Raw genomic sequence first — 7,500 nt, forward strand, 5'->3', positions numbered from 1 at the left:
ATGTTTTAACCCAGTGTTCGGTTCTCTCTCTCTCTCTCTCTCTGTGTGTGTGTGTGTGTGTGTGTGTGTGTGTGTGTGTGTGTGTGTGTGTGTGTGTGTGCGTCTGTGTGTCCGTGATAAACTTTAACATTGCCATTTTCTCTGGAAATACTGTGTCTGCAAATACCAAAATTGGCTTAAACATAGTATGAAAAAAAAATCTTCACAGTCATACCAATAACAGGTTGTAAGTCTCCCGAATTAAGCTGCATTTCCGAACCATTAATTTTACGATTTATTTCGTTGAGATGTGTTCCGAAATCCGAAAATTCTAAAAACCGCTTTCCACTGAGTTTGGCCGACTGGAAGGGCCTTTGGGGGAACCATCCCAACGCCGACTGTCCTAAAACACTCTTGGCAGAGGAAGTAGGGATGTGACTTTTGGCAAGACATTCTCCACCAATAATCCTATTCTAGCCCAGGTAGTCATGACAGCAGATAGCCTCGTCTGTTGTTCTGGTGGTCATCGTCGGAAACGGCTATCATACATATTTGCATACATTTCATTTTTGACTCACTTGTTTAAACAAAGTGAGTGTATGTTTTAACCCAGTGTTCGGCTCTCTCTCTCTCTCTCTCTCTCTCTCTCTCTCTCTCTCTCTCTCTCTCTCTCTCTCTGTGTGTGTGTGTGTGTGTGTGTTTGTCTGTGTCTGTGGTAAACGTTAACATTGCCATTTTCTCTGGAAATACTGTGTCTGCCAACACTAAAATTGGCTTAAACATAGTATGAAAACAAATCTTCACAGTCATACCAATAACAGGTTGTAAGTCTCCCGAATTAAGCTGTATTTCCGAATCATTGATTTAACGATTTATTTCGTTGAGATGTGTTCCGAAATCCGAAAATTCTAAAAACCGCTTTCTACTGAGTTCGGCTGACTATAAGGTAGGTTGTTTTTGAAGACGACATGACCTCGGATTTCTTGTTCACAATTAAAAGGAAAGAAACACAAATTCTGGACAGAGCACATACAGTGATACTAACTACACCATCGACGTGTTTACTGCATATAAATATTCTTAAGCAGACACTGAATTAAGTGGAATGAACACAAGAGAAAAATTGAATCGATCGTTTCTTTCAGCCCGTTGTAGACTAGTTTGTACAGATCTAGAGATCTACAATGTGTTGCGATGTGCTTGAAGGTGATGGCAACGCCTCCTTTACCTCCGAAATAAAAGAATAATCGATATATAATAAAACACACAAAATACATGATTTAAACGGCGTTATTACGTCCACTACAATCACATCTATTTATCACACGAAGAAGAAAACGTCAACATAGCTTTAAGTTTTAAATTTAAACATTTAACGTCAGAGGTACCGCAGCCTCAGGGATTAGTCTGTTTGCATCGGAACTGAACATATGTGGTTCGAACCCGCTACGGTCCTTTTTTTTTTTTTGTCACAAGCTTATCTTATATATCATATTTAATACATAGCATTTTTTAACGGTTTTTTCAAATCTATTTTAATTTTCTCTCCTCATGATTCCTTTACTGGATAAAGCGCGAAGCAAAAGTGAGTCTTGAAGGCGAGAAAACGGTTGAGACTAACCTGTAGGTGGTGACTTGTCCTATGAAGAGAGTATCCCGACGTTTCGGGCCCTAGGCCCTTCTTCATGGGGAGAAAAATAGAGAATGGAGAAGAAAAGAGAGGGCAAAACCAAGACAGGTAAAACTAAGAACTGTGAGGAGTAATCAGAGGAAAAAAAAAGAAAAGAAAAAAAGAACAGAGAAAAAGGTGAGCAATATTTACAAAGGAAAAGAAGGGGGGATGGTTAATTAACTCACTCAGTACGGCCAGTCCTCTCTGCTCCTCTACACAGGCCCCTCGGATGTCCAGTCGGTGTCTGAATGACCCATCCTTTAGATTCCGTCGTCAGAATTGTGGTATTCTTTGTCAACATTCACGTCTTCAGCCTTCGCTTGCAATATTTTGATGATGGTAATTGGGGTGAAACGCTGTTAACGTCGTCTCTTTCGCCGTTCGTATGGAGAGAGTTAAACACTGGAGGGGGGCGGGAAAGAGGGTTGAGGTTCGCCAAAAGATGAAAAGGTGTTAGAGTATATGTGCTGGTCAGTGTGTGTGTGTGTGCCTGTGCGTGTGAAGGGAGAGAAAGAAAACGAAGGGGGGTGGGTGGGCGGGGGGCGGGGGGGGGGGGGGGGGGCGCGGGGGGGGGGAGAGAGAGAGGGAGTGAGAGACAGGGAGAGAGAGTGGTGGAGAGGGAGAGGGGGGAGGGAAAAGTGGGGGAGAGAGGAAGGAGGGAGGGAGAGAGAGAATGAGTGTGTGTGTGTGTGTGAAGGTGGATTGCAGGGGGACAGGAGCAGTGAAAAGGGAGGGGAAAAGAGAGAAGAGGGCCCAGGGCCGCTAAGGGTCCATCACTCTGGTGTTGATGCCTGCAGGCTGGATGGTCCCCAGGCGGCTGATCACGTGGGACTCCATATGTTTGCGGCACACACACACACTGACCAGCACATATACTCTAACACCTTTTCATCTTTGTCAGGGATCTTCTCTTGCCACTTTATGCCGAGAAGTTTCCTGAGGCTGGTGGTGTGGAAGTGGTTCAGCTTTTTGGCGTGGCGTTTGTAGACCGTCCATGAGTCACATCCATAGAGCAGTGTGGTGAGAACTATGGCCTTGTATACTTTGAGCTTCGTCTCCAGGGTGATGCCTCTCCTGTTCCAAACGTTCTTATGGAGTCTGCCGAAGGCAGCGCTGGCTTTGGCGAGTCTGGCATTCACCTCGTCGTCGATGACAACTGTGCGAGAGAGTGTACTGCCCAGGTATGTGAACTTGTCCATCGCGTTCAGTCGTTGCCCGCTGATGAAGATGTTTGGTTCAACGTAAGGCTTTCCTGGAGCTGGCTGGTGCATCACCTCAGTCTTCTTTGTGCTGATTGTGAGGCCAAAGTTGTCACAGGCAGCAGAGAACTTGTCGACGCTGTGTTGCATGTCAGCTTCGGAGGCAGCGTTGAGAGCGCAGTCATCAGCAAACAGGAAGTCGTTGACGGTGTCTGTCCTCACCTTGGTTTTTGCTTGAAGCCTCCTGAGGTTGAAGAGTGAGCCATCTGTGCGGTACCTGATGCCAATGCCTACGTCAGCGTCACTGAAGGCATCTGTCAGCATGGCTGAAAACATGAGACTGAACAGGGTGGGGGCAAGAACACACCCTTGCTTGACTCCGTTGGAGACAGGGAATGGTTCTGAAGTCTCTCCGTTGTCTTGGACTCGGGCCAGCATCCCATCGTGTAGTTGCCGTATGCTGGTGATGAACTTTCTGGGACATCCGTACTTCGCCATGATTCTCCAAAGGCCATCTCTGCTAACAGTATCGAAGGCTTTAGTCAGATCGACATAGGTGGAGTAAAGGTCGGCGTTCTGTTCCTGACACTTCTCCTGGAGCTGCCTGGCAGCAAACACCATGTCGATAGTCCCGCGTTCTTTCCGGAAGCCACACTGGCTCTCTGGTAGGAGACCTTGCTCAAGGTGCGCTATGAGACGGTTGAGTAGCACTCTGGCCAGAGGGTTTGAGACCCGTCGGCTACCCTCACCTAGTTTAGCCAGCCTGTCAAAGCCGTTGCCCGGGGGTTGGGTGCTGCCACATGCTAGCAGCTTCTAGGACTCATAGGTGAGAGCTGGGTGCCGGTGGGGACCCCCCCCCCCCCCCCCCCCCCCCCAAATCTATCTATATATGTGTATATACAGTACCAAGATTGAACCCGTACAGATCGAGACTGAATAGTTCCGAGACGGGGTGGTTGTGGTATTGAGACAAAGTACCTGTAGTATTGGGATAAGTGTTTTAGTCTCGGGCATTTCGAAGAACTCGTTGTCAACCCCGTTTTCAAGGGAGTTCACTGTGGAGAGCTTAGCTACCACACTGTCAGTTTTGTTGACTTACCGCCCCTGTTATTCACAGACAGCTAGTGAACTGGGATGCGTTTTCGGTCGTTCTTGCTGTATTCATCATTTTGTGTAAGGAGCAAGGTGGAAGAAAAGATACGATACTCATCTGCTGAAACAGTGTCCATGAGGGTGTAAGTTCGAATCCCGCTCTCGCCCTTTCTCCCAAGTTTGACTGGAAAATTTAACTGAGCGTCCAGTCATTGGGAATATACGATAAACAGAGGTCCCGGCCGTGTGCAGTACGCACTTGGCACACAGAAGAAGAACCCATGGCAACATTGGTATTGTCCTCTGGCAAAATTCTGTTGAAGAAAATCTTTTCTTTTTTTTGTTGATTGATTGATATGGATACTTCTGTAGCTCCTATCCTCGGTCGGAGACCAAGTGCTCTAAGCCGCTTTACAAACACGGAGTCATTTACACAACAGGTTGCCTAGCTGGGTAGAGCCGACTGACGGCTGCCATTGGCCGCGCATCATTAGTTTCCTGTGTCATTCAATCAGATTTCAGGCACGCACACATACACACTCAAACATGTAATATTTCACGTGTATGACCGTTTTTGTTTTTAGTCTGTTTGTTTGTTTGTTGCTTTTTTGTTTATTTACCCCGCCATCTATTTGCATTTGTATTTCTTTTTCTTTTTTTATCGCAACAGATTGCTATGTGTAAAATTCGGGCTGCTCTCCCCAGGGAGAGCGCGTCACTACACTACAGCGCCACCACCCTTTTTTGTTTTTTTTTTGCATTTTTTCGTGCCTGCAGTTTGTTTTTTTCCCCCTATCCTATATAGGCAGCCATACTCCGTTTGCGGGGGTAAGCATGGTGGGTATCTTCTTGTTTCCATAACATGGATTCCAGGATCTTAACATGCCTATTAATTTTGATCTTCTGCTTGCCGTATACACACGAAGGGGGTTCAGGCACTGGCAGGTCTGCACATAATTATGCACCAGCGAGATTCGAACCCAGGACCCTCTGATTGAAAGTCAGTCCAACGCTTTAACCATTCGGCTATTGCGCCCGTCATTGATAAGGTACAAAATATTAATCATATCCATGCACTAGAGAACTGACGGAAGTGTGCTGGGTTGAGCTGTTGGTCAGACATCTGCTTAGCAGACTTCTTCTTCTTCTTCTGCGCTCGCGGGCTGCAACTCCCACGTTCACTCGTATGCACACGAGTGGGCCTTTACGTGTATGACCGTTTTTACCCCGCCATGTAGGCAGCCACACTCCGTTTTCGGGGGTGTGCATGCTGGATATGTTCTTGTTTCCATAACCCACCGAACGCTGACATGGATTACAGGATCTTTAACGTGCGTATTTGATCTTATGCTTGCATATACACACGAAGGGGGTTCAGTCACTAGCAGGTCTGCACATATGTTGACCTGGGAGATCGTAAAAATCTCCACCCTTCACCCACCAGACGCCGTCACCGTGATTCGAACCCGGGACCCTCAGATTGACAGTCCAACGCTTTAACCACTCGGCTATTGCGCCCGTCAAGCTTAGCAGACGAGGTGTAGATTAGCGTGTATGGGTTTGTCCGAACGCAGTGACGCCTCCATGACAAGTGTGCCCAGTGTAATGACTGACAACACCAGGCTCCTGAAGAATAGGAAGCCCGGAGTGAAATACTCGGGTTCTGTAACCTGCACAATCCACACCGGCAACACCGTGCTCACACCATTCAGGTCCAACACACCGGTGTAAAACGTTTCACAAGCATGCTTCGTTTATTTTTTTTTTTATTCCACATCTACGTTGACATTCATTCAGTTTAATGTCTAGATCTTTGTCATCCATCATACTCAGAACGGCTAAGAGAGAACTTTTCTGTGTTTGCATTCAAATGTGTGTGGGTTGTGTCCGTATGTGCATGACAGGGGAAAATATGAAAATAAGATAAAACAAAACAAAACAAAACAAACAAAAAAACAGGGGCGAGGGGGGCAGAGAGTAAATGGATGTGCGCATGTGTGCGCGCGTGAATGCATGTGTGTGTGGAGGGAGGGGGGTTTGTGGGGATGGGGGTGTATGTGTGTGTGTGTGTGTGTGTGTGTGTGTGTGTGCGCGCGCGCGCGGACGTGCATGTGGAGAAATAGTTTATAGAATGAAAGTGAAACAAAAAGAAACAATAACCCCCCAAAAAACGCAAACCCCAAATCAACCAATTATAACGTGTTCTGCAATAACTGCTCCGAAGACCAGCATAGGACAATGTCAAAATGTCACAAAAATGGAACTAAGAAAACACTTGCTTGTGTGTAAGCCATGAGTGTGTGTTTTGAACACGTCATTTTGAACTCTTTCTAAAATGATAGTGACTGTCAGGCTAAACTCTTGCTTGCATCATAGTGACTATCAGTTTGAAATGGTGCTTGCATAATGGTGATTATCAGTTTGAACTCATGCTTGTATCACAGTGACGATCAGTTTGAAATGGTGCTTGCATAATGGTGATTATCAGTTTGAACTCATGCTTGTATCACAGTGACGATCAGTTTGAAATGGTGCTTGCACTATAACAGTGACTCCCACTTTTGAAGTTTTGTTTACGGAACAGTGGTTGTCAGTTTTGAACTCTTGCTTGCATAATAGTAGTGACTGTCAACTCTCTCCATACGAACGGCGAAAGAGACGACGTTAACAGCGTTTCATCCCAATTACCATCATCAAAATATAGCAAGCGGAACGCTCTTATACTGAAGAGGTGAATGTTGACAAAGAATACCACAGTTCTGACGACGGAAGCTAAAGGTTGGGTCATTCAGACACCCACTGGACATCCGAGGGATCTGTGTAGAGGAGAAGAGAGGACTGGCCGTATTGAGTGAGTTAAACTCTTAGCTTGCATCATAGTGACTGTCAGGCTGACCGGTACTTGAATAATGGTGACTCTCGGTTTTTAAACTCTTGCTTACGGAACTGTGACTGTCAGTTTCAACTCTTGCTTATGGGATAGTGATTGTCAGTTTGCGCTCGTGCTTACATCATAGTGACTGTCAGTTGTTCTTTTTTTTAACTCCTGCTTATATTAGTAGTTACTTTAATTTCTTTTCTTTCTTTTATCCAGTCAACATTTCGCTTTTCCGCGCCGCGTGTGTTTTCTCCAAACAAACGAGAGGTCATTAATTACATACAGCCCACGATTTGCTTTTGCTGTCAATGAACGTAATAATCCTGAGTTGGAAAGTTTAAAGGTCCTGACACCTTATATGACCATCAGGGATAAGATAATCCATAGCCACTTGTGTCTGGGACTCGGCTGGGGCGCGATCCTCTCTCCTTTCGCCACTGTTAATTCACCTTTCCCTCACCAACGGAAGAAGTCAGGTACCCATTCACATCTGGGGGGGTATTTTGTTTTCTCCCCCCCCCCCCCCGACCCCCCCTGCCCCCCCACTAACGCATAACCGATTCTGTCACATCACCTTCTCAGTCAAACGTATTAATGAATAGATGAATTCAAAACTGAATAAATAAATCGAGAACTCGCATAACCTTCATATTTCAATTCCCACACAATGTTCGATGGCG

The sequence above is a fragment of the Babylonia areolata genome, chromosome 28 (assembly GCF_041734735.1).
Source record: "Babylonia areolata isolate BAREFJ2019XMU chromosome 28, ASM4173473v1, whole genome shotgun sequence".
NCBI lineage: Eukaryota > Metazoa > Mollusca > Gastropoda > Neogastropoda > Buccinidae > Babylonia > Babylonia areolata.